An 11816-nucleotide genomic window follows, 5' to 3' on the forward strand; every position below is an offset into this window, starting at 1 on the left:
GAGGTCCTGAAAGCTGAAACAAAGGGCTGTAGCTGAGCTGTAGGAACACGAGAGGAAGCATTGAAGGAGAATACCCAGAGACCCCACAGTAACTATATCAAGAGACAGAGACTTTTAAATGTCAGTAAGTGTTTGCTTCCAGGTGGAGCAAATGCAGACAGTGTGCAGAAAGTCAGTTTACAGACTCTGGAAAGCCTGGTGCTGGATGAGTATGTGGTGTGGCCACAGAGCAATGGGATGGAGCCATTTTGTGTATGAATGAGACAGCAATTGCCTTCAAAGTCTGCCATGGGGTTTGGTTGTAAAAATGAATGTGTTTGAATGAAGATGCCTGATGCTAGGAGAACAGAGAGAGGTTCAAAGTGAAAAGAAATGCCTTGCAGACCATGCCTGCAAACAAGACTTAGTCAAGTTGTCCAGTGACAGGCAGTAGATAGATATAGTCAATAATATGGACATTTTCCAAGGGAACCCCAAAAGGTTGATGGTATCTGCTGCTGAAACTGTACACTGGGAGGTACTGATGTCTGCAGGGCTGAATGAAGATGTGAACAACCTAATGTGAGTCCTAGATGTGTTTGCTGAGGGCAGGTTAGGCTCTCCAACCTGCAGGCAGTACAGCCGGTCCCCCATTCAGGGCCCTACAGATGTTGTGGTTGGTTGACCTTGGCTGGCAGCTAAGCCCCTACCCAGCTACTGGCTTGCTCCCCAGCAGCGGGATGGGAGGGAAGTGGAAGGGTGAAAGCGAGAAAACTCATGGGTCAAGATAAAAGGCAGGTTAATAAGTGAAAGGGCCAGCGAGCTGCCAAGGCTTGGCTAAAGAGTATTGCAAAGCGGAAGGAGGAAGAAAAAGTTGAGGAAAGCGATGGCGAGCCATCCCTGAACGGAAAGCCACTCCCGCAGGGGCAGTTTGGGGAACAGCAATGGGGAGCAAATCTCTGAAGGTGCATGAAAACCAGGGTTTCTCAACAGGGCTGTGCAATGCTGTTCGTGGGATAACAGAGAATATATTTTAATAATTGTGAAAGAGATAAAAAGCTGACTCTGTAAGGTTGTGGGGAAGTCACAGTCTGCCTTTTTTATGACAGGATAATTTAGAAAAAACAGCTCCTGCCGAGGATTGAGAATATATTCATATTTCACGGCTGTGCAAATAATGTGTCTCACAGGCTGCACTAATGAAAGGTGTCAGCAGAGAAGCAGCAAATCTAGAAAAACTAATTACAGGCTCTGAGAAAAAGGGATCATCTCTGTGTTTACTGAGGGGCTTATCAGGTTGGACCATGGGATTTCTGTGTGATTATAAGGATGTGGAAATCTGGGAAGCCACCTGGGAGGTGACTGCACAGGGCTTGGATTTGTTTCTTGAACTCTGTGTCCATCCTCTTATGCTATCCAAACCTGAGAGTGCCCAGAAAACTTGGGCTAGTGCAGAAGCAACCGGTACTTGGCCAGGAGACCCTCAAACCCTCCACAGCTGCAGACCTGGGACTGACTTCTCCTCTGGGACCAGCACAGAAGCAACAGCAGCAGTGGTCTAGGAGGGGGGCTGCCATGTGACAGGCAGGCATCATCCCCATGGGTCCCCCTAACGCTGGGCCGCAGCACACTGCCATCTTGCGCTTTGCTTTCTGAGCTCAGAAAGGGACCATGAACCTCTCTGGGAGAGCCATGGGGTTTTCTTCAGGGCAGTGGGAATGGCAGAGGTCTGCTCTCTATCATGGCCACCTGTGAGGGGAGCCGGTTCCTGAGCATCCTGCGCATTCCCAGCCCAATGCGACAGGGCAGCAGCTGCAGCCACCCACCGCACCAGCCTCTGGAGGAGTGGACAGCACACCACATGCTTCCAACTTGAAACAGATTTTATCTCTGGAAGGAAAACAGATGGGGCTGGAGATGAAGCGGGGCTGGGAGGCTGAGCACGGGGAGAAGCCGGGCTGCCCTCAGCACTGGCAGTGAGGCCCCGGTCTTGGCTGACAGCAGTGGCTCAGAGCTGCCCTCCTGGCTAAGGCACTACTTGTGCTTCACATCTTCCAGCTTGGGGACAAGTCTCCATGCAAGAAACACCCCTGCTATTCAGGCCTAGGGTGACTGTGACAATGGGCCAGGTGTCTTCTGGATGTCCATGAGGTAAAAGCAAACCTCCCTCCCCTCCCTACATTTAAAGCACATTAAATGCTTCAGTAGCAATAACAAGATGTAACTGGCCAGGTCCTGAGAAAAGGTGGTGGTATGCATTGCTCCCCTACTGCAGGACCTCTCTACCTGGCCAAGCTGCTGCTCCTCTGAAGGCAGTGTATGGGGATTTAAACAAAACCACCCCAAAAGCTCAGTCCTGCATTGCATGCACAGCAGCGGTGGGGAAAGCATTTCTTCCCATACAGGTCTGATCGCACAGGCAGAGCATCGGTGTGCACCAGCCACAAGCATGTACCTTTTATCTATCATCTGCTTTATTATGGGCCTTTTGAGTAATTTTCATCTATTTTTTCATTGATTCATTCCCCTGCCCCAGGGGGGAAAGTTTGGAATCAGCAAATTCAATGCCATTTAAAAAAAAAAAAATATTTTTTACTGTATTTGAGAGGATGTGGGTACAGAGAGCATCGTGCATTTGTGTTTGTGAGGCACAATTATCAAATGGTCAACAGTTTCAGGGGGCCTGCAGGAATGAGAGACCTGTTTCCCATTAAATCAGGAAGGGAATGGGGAGCAATTCTTGTGCTTTAAAGGCAATTAAATAGCCAGAATCCTTGAGAAAGCTTTCAAAATTTCATTCTTCAATTACCCGTTTTAGTTTGAAGGAGAAAAAGAAAAAAACCTCCCTTCTTCCCCACTGCAGAGAGCAATTTCTGAAATCCTCCCCAATCCCCATGAATAATACAGCCAACACAAGCTTAGCGACTGCCTTTTAGCCGGCTGGGTTCATTCAGTGGTGAGTGACAGGAATTTCTGGAGCCTCTTTATCCAGGAGGTGGGTCTTGGCGCCTATGAGGGTCCCCGCCTGGCCCCCAAGTCAAGCCCAGCCTTGGTAGGGCTGTGTTAGGTCTGGTCTGAAATTGTTTTCTGCTGCACTCCGGGAGAAGGAAGATTGCAAGCAAAGGGGACAAAATTTGTCTTTGGGAAAGGTGGAGAGAACATTTTCTGTGAAAGGGAGGAAAATTGAAGCGGAGATGGAGGAAAAGCTCCACTGGGAGCCCCAGGCGTGTCCCAAGCCCATCAATAACCCTGCCAAGTCTGGGGAGCACTGGGCAAACACTGGTGCAGCCAAGAGGAGAAGGTCTGCAAAGCTTCCCCCGGCTCTTTTTAGCCCAGGTGCCGTGGGGATGTCTGCGGGCTGGGGCAGCCAGGTCCCCAACCCCACCTCCAAGGGATGCAGCTTGGAAGGAGGAGGAGGAGGAAGAGGAGGAGGTGAGCACGAGGCTGCCGAATATCTGCAAACTCAAACCACAGAGTGGCTTCCCATAGCTGGGGCTGGAACCTGATCAGGGCTGCTTGGTTTCCTCCAGGCTGATTGATGATGGCTTCTAATATGTTGATACACTTTTCCCATTTTAGGGGACGGTTGATGCTTAGCATGTGGTTGGTGAAATGGCTCTGTGTTCGGCAGTATAACAAATTGTCTTGGCCAGGTTTATCTGTTGGGCTTCATTAGGGACCTCTGTTGCGCCAGATTCTGGGGGTGCTGAAAATGAGACTTGAATTGAGTTATTCCTTGCGGGTTGCAGGCTAATTCTTCTTTCATCTAAAGCCTTTTCATATTTGACCTCTCTCCCCCTTATCTGCAACGGGTAATTTGATTTGCACTGTTATTTCAAAACAATTCCTTTTGGTTCCCTTTGTGAGTCGAGAAAGGCAGGATTTAAGGACTTAAGTATACAGGCTGCTTCCAAGCTCTGTTTTGAAGAGGCTTGGGAGGGGCAGAGGGAGGGAAGGAAGAGCAGTCCAACCAGAGTGGTAAAGTATCTGCAGATTTCATCAGGGCTCCTCTGAAGCGCATCTCGGATTCGCTCTAAGAGAGCTGGCATGGAGACATGATGGATCACACCATGGGCTGTCAGAGCCCTTGTTCCTAAGGATCCCGGCTCAACGTGATGGTGCTGCTGGTCTGTTTAGTAATTTATTCCTGGCACGGTGCCATACAGCTCCTCTAGTTAAACCGTGCTGGCATTTGTTTCTGGAGGGAGGAAAATAACACACAAACACTCAACTTTGTGGTTCCCAACCTCCCCTTATTCAAAAAACATGGCACCTTGATTTTTGTCTTGGAGTCAAACATAGCTTGTTTCCCGAGTTCATTGGCAGGGCAGCCAGCAGGTAGCTTGCACAGCCCTCGCCGAAGGGGAGCTGGCACTGCCAGCCTGGCAGTCGAAGCGGCATTGGCATGTGCTGAGCAGACTGGGGAGAGGTTGAGCAAAGCCCATGCCAAAACCCCGAGGGCCACCCCATCAGTGTGGCGATGCTGGAAAGACGTCCCTGAGAGCAAATGACCTCCTAATAACAGGCAGACCTCCCGCCTAAAATCTCAGATTTAGAGTAATTGCAAAAAAAAAAGGCAAACTGCGAGTCACTTTTACTTGCAAGAGCTGGTGTTGAAGGCAGTAGGACATGTCTGGAGATGTCTAGGTGAGAGAGTTTTTGCTCATCCCCCTTCTCCCTTGTCCCACTGCAGGACAGGTTTCTACTATTCCCTTGCCCTATCTGAAAGAGGTTTTGCCTGTCTCATCCTCAGCTTTGGGACCTCGGGGAATTGAAGTTTCACGGCAGAGCAGCTCAAACAAATGCCAGAGGAAATTAAAAAATCACTGCAAAAATGCTGTGAAAAATGTGTTGGCTGACAGTGTTCAAGGGCAGCTCTCAAAGCAAGAAAACCTTTCTTGAGAAACTTTAAAATAATCTCCCAGTTTGGGGGTTTTTTATTTTCCTTGGGCAAAATAAAAGACGTTAGCCCAAACGAACACTTCATATTTTGGCTGGTTGCTGGAAATGCAAGTGGGATGGGAAAAGGCACGTTGACTGCCACCAAAACCATCTGTTGGCTTAAGCAGCCTCACATTTGCCCTGATGGGTGGTTGGTGAGAGGCAGCATATGGTTCACGTGCTTTTCAAATTTTTAGTTGAATTTTCTTCTTTTCCAGACAACTTGGATTTCACTTGGAACCCGTCTGGCAGGATTTGGCTTCCAGCCTGCTTGGAGCAGGGGCCCGTGGAGATTAACGACATGGAAAATGAGGAACGCTGACCATAAAACGCTGAAATTGTGGGAAAAAGGCAGCTTAGAGCCAGTCTCTGGTGAGGAGGCGTGCGACTTGTTCAGGGATGGTGTTTGGAGAGGCAAAGGCTCCAGCAGCTCTTTCGGGGCAACAGCCTTGTATTTAACAAGAGTGTCTTTAAAAAAGTCTGACAACCCCTCTCATGAAGGAGCTGGAGTGCCTCGAGTACAGCAAGTCCTTTCCTTCCCCTCCTAAAGGGTGTGATCCAGGTTTCCGCGGTCAAGAACATGTTCACAAAAATATGGGACAGCACAGGCTATGGCAGGGGATCAGCCAGAAATGCAGGTCTCTGATTGCCTCTCTTGCCACTGAGAGGGCACGTCCCTGCCCTGTTCTTCAGCTTTCCTGCCTTTTCCCCATGTTGTAAGAGCTGTGACAGGCATCCTTCATCACCTCCTGAGGGTTTTCCAGCGGTACCAAAGCTTAGGACTGGGGACATGCTGCTTCTCCTTGGGATGCTGAAAATCTCCAGTCCTGTGTGCCTTGGTCATGCATTCAAGGTTAAACTGGTGATGGGATGGAGGTCCTCCTCCCAGTCTGGACTGGCAGGGGGAGTCGGGCTGTCTGGGGTATCTCAAGGAGCAGGATGCAGACATGGCCTGGCCACATTGTCTCAGCTGAGGAACAGGGATCCTGGTGGTGGCCATTCCTCCTGGGTGAGGGAGTCCCCCTAGACTGGCTCCATCAGGTCTCCCAGCTGCAAGCAAGGAAAGTGAGTGATCTCCCTGGCACAGGAAACAACACAAAGATTCATTTCAAAATCACCTCTCATGTAATGCTGATAGGAAAGAGTTAGCAGGCAGGGCTAGAAAATACCAGCCGGTAAGGGTTCCTCTAACACCAGTCATGGGAAACCAGCACCTTATGAAGCCACTGCCATGTGGCAATGATGCCAGCCTTGCTTTTCCTTGAGAGCTCAAAGAGGAAGACTGCTGAAATTCAGGTTCAAAAGCCTATTTGTGTCCAGACAACCTGCTCTCCAATGGCAAAGTCCTGTGGGTAAAATGTGCATCCCTCCAGCAGGCAGGTACAGTTAATTCTGAGCAGGGGGAGAGAAAACACATGAGCATTATATCTGAAATTTTCCATGAGCCCCTGGATCATATGAAACAGAGCTACATGGGGCCATCTGGATGTCTCTGCACCCTGGGGTAGGGTGGGAGCTATCCCAGACACCTGGTCTCATGTGCCTGCCTGTGTGCACATGGGCTTCACCTTCTCCCAGATTTTGACTGCCTTCCTTGCAGAACAGCAATTCTCGGTTATAAAATAGGGTGACCTACAGAAAGGACCCAGGAAACCATTAATCAGCGGGGGTGGTGGCATGTTCCTCTACAGGCTGTGCTCAGAATTAGCATCCTAAAACCTTTAAGCAACAGGAGCGATGCCTGTACTACCAGGCTCCTGTCAGACCTGTAGTTAAACAAGAGAAGAGAGCCCTTCATAAGTGGCAGTGCTAGGAGCCTTTATTCATTACAAAATTCACCTAGAAACACATTTTAGGGCTTCTTGTCCTAAAAGAAGGGGCTTGGTCACCTCTTACTGCAGCAGGACCTCTTGGCCATGACCACGCTCTGTGCAGGAGGGATGTGAACAATGAAGCTGAGACCATCCCTGGACACCTGCCACTGGGCTTAGCAGCCTGGTGCCATCCAGAGAAAGCAGCTCCGCTGTTCAGGTGAATTTTAATCTGTGGGACACGGTTATTTTCTGAACTCCTGGCCTGGACAGCTGCTTCTCCAAAAACAATTGCAGCTTCAAAGGAAATGTGTTTGCAAAGGAAGGAAGATTTGAGGTGGGTGCAGCAAAGCTGGAGGGGGGATACATGGTTTGGACATGGGATGAGGGAAAAGGTGATTTCCACCTCTTTGTGTTTGCCTTTCTCCACAATGAGGCCGGTGAAATGGGACTGCAAAGCCACACGTCTGAGCCAGAGATGAAGGAGCACCAGTGCCACAGCTCAGGTTGTGTAATACGCAGTTGCTCAAAGGCATTTTGTCACTTTGTGCCCAGGGCCTTTAGTGCTTATTGTCTGCCCGGGGCAGCTGTGTCCTCCAAGACCTCCTTCTCCCTGTGTTCCCATCCCATAATCCCAATGGAAAAGTACCTCATTTCTTCCCCTCTCTTCCCAGAAGCATGCACAGCTCTGAGCTCTCCCTGGTGCAGACCAAGTGACTTTTTGTTTTTCTGCTGCAGTTTCATTTCTCTGAGGTCCCTGTCACTGCCAGCCCTCAGCACAGAGGCTGTTAGCCGTCCCTTCTGCAGCACTTACGTGGACACATCCCTGGGAGGAGAGACAGGTACGTGATGATGGGTATCCCTCTAAATCTCCCATCTATGTTTCTCAGCATCCTGCCTTGAGCTGGGATGGTGGACGTAGGCATGAGATAAATCAGGATGGTAGAAGCTTGGAGACCAGTGACTTCGGATACCGGTGCATGTCACTTTCTGATCATGACCCTGTGAAGGCAGTCCATGCCTGCAGTGGGGGAGGCGGGACAGGACCGTTTGAAGTCCAAACCACCCACCTCTCCTTTTGAGCCCATTAAGCCGGGGCTGAGCTTGGTTGAATTAGCATTCCCTGGATGGAAGTGGGGTGAGGGCAGGCTGCCCAGACTCAGTGGTCCTGTGGTGCGGGCAGGGGGCTGTGCATCCACCACAGTCCCCCCAGCACTCACCGAAAGCAGCACCACGAAGCATCTCCATCCTGGAGGGGATGACTGTGGGGTTTGGTCCTTCAATTATTTTCTTTAACCCAACCCAGGCAAACAGTAAAAAAAATGGTGAGTAGGGACAATGAGGATGAATGAGTCCTTAGATGGGGAAAGGTGGAAATCACCTGGAAAGAAGAAAAATATATGTATGTATTTATATATATATAAATACAATAAGGCTACGACCTTATTGGCATCACAGAGACGTGGTGGGATGGCTCCTACGACTGGAGTGTTGGGATGGAGGGATACAGGCTCTTTAGGAAGGACAGGCAGGGGAGGTGAGGAGGGGGTGTCGCCTTCTATGTCAATGACCAGCTGAAGTGCATGGAGCTCTGCCTGGGGATGGAGGAGGAGCTGACCAAGAGCTTATGGGTCAGGATTAAAGGGAAGGCAGGGATAGGTGACACTACGGTGGGGGTCTGCTACAGGCCACCTGACCAGGAAGACCAAGTGGATGAGGCCCTCTATAGACAGATAGGAGCAGCCTCACGTTCACAAGCCCTGGTCCTCATGGGGGACTTCAACCACCCCAATATCTGTTGGAGGGACAACACGGCAGGGCATAAGCAATCCGGGAGGTTCCTGGAATGCGTCAATGATCACTTCCTTCTCCAAGTGGTAGAGGAGCAAATGAAGAGAGGTGCTATGCTGGACCTTGTTCTCACCAACAAGGAGGGGCTGGTGGGGAATGTGAAGCTCAAGGGCAGCCTGGGCTGCAGTGACCACAAAATGGTGGAGTTCAAGATCCTTAGGGCACCAAGGAGGGCGCACAGCAAGCTCACTACCCTGGACTTCAGGAGAGCAGACTTTGGCCTCTTCAGAGATCTGCTTGGTAGAGTGCCATGGGACAAAGCCCTGGAGGGAAGAGGGGCCCAAGAAAGCTGGGTAACATTCAAGGATCACCTCCTTCAAGCTCAGGAGCGATGCGTCCCAACAGAGAGGAAGTCAGGCAAAAACGCCAGGAGGCCTGCATGGATGAACAAGGAGCTCCTGGACAAACTCAAACACAAAAAGGAAGCCTACAGAGGGTGGAAGCAAGGACAGGGAGCCTGGGAGAAACACAGAGACATTGTCTGAGCAGCCAGGGATCAGGTTAGGAAAGCTAAAGCCCTGATAGAATTAAATCTGGCCAGGGACATCAAGGGCAACAAGAAAAGATTCTATAGGTACGCCGGGGATAAAAGGAAGACAAGGGAAAATGTGGGCCCTCTCCGGAACGAAATGGGAGACCTGGTTACCCGGGATATGGAGAAGGCGGAGGTACTCAATGACTTTTTTGCCTCGGTCTTCACCGGCAAGTGCTCAAGCCTTACTGCCCAAGCTGCAGAAGGCAAAGGCAGGGACTGGGAGAATGAAGAGCCGCCCACTGTGGGAGAACATCAGGTTTGAGACCATCTAAGGCACCTGAAGGTGCACAAGTCCATGGGACCTGATGAGATCCATCCGCGGGTCCTGAAGGAACTGGTGGATGAAGTTGCTAAGCCACTGTCCATCGTATTTGAGAAGTCGTGGCAGTCCGGTGAAGTTCCCACTGACTGGAAAAGGGGAAACATAACCCCCATTTTTAAAAAGGGAAAAAAGGAAGACCCGGGGAACTACACGCCCATCAGTCTCACCTCTGTGCCTGGGAAGATCATGGAACAGATCCTCCTGGAAGCTATGCTAAGGCACATGGAGGACAGGGAGGTGATTCGAGACAGCCAGCATGGCTTCACCAAGGGCAAGTCCTGCCTGACTAACCTAGTGGCCTTCTATGATGGAGTGACCACATCAGTGGACACAGGAAGGGCTACAGATGTCGTCTATCTGGACCTCTGTAAGGCCTTTGACAAGGGGTCCCCCACAACATCCTTCTCTCTAAACTGGAGAGGTATGGATTTGATGGGTGGACTGTCCGGTGGGTGAGGAATTGGTTAGATGGTCGCATCCAGAGGGTAGTGGTCAACGGCTCAATGTCCAGATGGAGACTGGTGACGAGTGGCGTCCCACAGGGGTCCGTATTGGGACCGGTACTGTTTAATATCTTCATCCATGACACAGACAGTGGGATCGAGTGCACCCTCAGCAAGTTTGCAGATGACACCAAGCTGAGTGGTGCGGTCAACACGCCAGAGGGATGGGATGCCATCCAGAGGGCCCTGGACAAGCTGGAGAAGTGGGCCCGTGTGAACCTCATGGGGTTTAACAAGGCCAAGTGCAAGGTCCTGCACCTGGGTCGGGGCAACGCCCAGTATCAATACAGGCTGGGGGATGAAGGGATTGAGAGCAGCCCTGCCGAGAAGGACTTGGGGGTACTGGTGGATGAAAAGCTGGACATGAGCCAGCAATGTGCGCTCACAGCCCAGAAGGCCAATCGTATGCTGGGCTGCATCAAAAGAAGCGTGGCCAGCAGGTCGAGGGAGGTGATTCTGCCCCTCTACTCTGCTCTGGGGAGACCCCACCTGGAGTACTGCGTCCAGCTCTGGAGCCCTCAGCACAAGAAAGACACAGACCTGTTGGAGCGGGTCCAGAGGAGGGCCACGAAAATGATCAGGGGGATGGAACACCTCTCCTATGAAGAAAGGCTGAGAGAGTTGGGGTTGTTCAGCCGAGAGAAGAGAAGGCTTCGGGGAGACCTTCTTGCAGCCTATCAGTACTTAAAGGGGGCTTATAAAAAAAGATGGCGGTGAACTTTTGAGCAGGGCCTGTTGCGACAGGACAAGGGGGAATGGCTTTAAACTAAAGGGGGGTAGATTTAGGCTAGATATAAGGAAGAATTTTTTTACACTGAGGGTGGTGAAACACTGGAAGAGGTTGCCCAGAGAGGTGGTGGATGCCCCATCCCTGGAAATATTCAAGGTCAGGCTGGACGGGGCTCTGAGCAACCTGATGTAGTTGAAGATGTCCCTGCCCACGGCAGGGGGGTTGGACTAGATGACCTTTAGGGGTCCCTTCCAACCCAAATTATTCTATGATATATATAAAAACATACATAAATATATATAAGAGTCTGACCTAGCCCTGAACTTTTCTGGCAGGGAAGCAAAATTCATGAGGAAATATAGCACAGCCTGCAATTCCTCATTGTATCAGTGGGAGCGACGTTACTGGGGCCAGTAAATCTGCCAGATGGCAATGGGGGGATTAGGTGGGAAGGTGGGACCCTCAGGAGGGTGTTGCATCTCACCTCCCCCAGCTCCTGCTCCATCCCCACCTTCTTCATTAAGGAATGTTAATCATCCCGGATCCCAAAGTGCTCTTGGAGGTTTGTTTATAATAAAATCTTTATGGTGCTTAGAGGGTTGGGTTTTTTACTTTCTCTCTCTACACTGTAAGTTGGTTGTGTGCAAGGGTTGGGAGGGATGGCAGCTCAAAGCAACTATCCCGTAGGTATCCCTGGGGTCTCTCCAGCCACAGGACACTTGAGGTGAGGAAACTTCCAGTGGTGCTACAGGCACCTGGTGTGATCACACGGACTAAAATTTGCACTGGCATCAGGCTGTGGTTCCCTGTTCATTAATAGGAATGCATGGTGTGGCATGCATGGTGTGGCATCACACAGCAGCATCAGCATGACTGGGATGAGACAACTGTGGGCTACCTCCTCCCACATTGCTTTGAGCATCCTGCAAGCCCTTGGTGGGCTCCAGTTTGCTCATCCGGTGGCTTTTGCCATGCTGGGGTAAGCTGGGCTGGGCTCAGGCTGCAGCCAGCCCCTCTTCCGCACACCCTAAGGCTGCCCATCCATCTGCCTGTGCATTTTCAAGAAACTTTCAGAAATTTAACTTTTCCAAGATCACTGCCCGCGTTTAGGTTAGTCTGCAAACAAGGAATGGGCTCAGAAGTT

The sequence above is a fragment of the Aptenodytes patagonicus genome, chromosome 6 (genome assembly GCF_965638725.1).
Source record: "Aptenodytes patagonicus chromosome 6, bAptPat1.pri.cur, whole genome shotgun sequence".
Classification (NCBI taxonomy): Eukaryota; Metazoa; Chordata; class Aves; order Sphenisciformes; family Spheniscidae; genus Aptenodytes; species Aptenodytes patagonicus.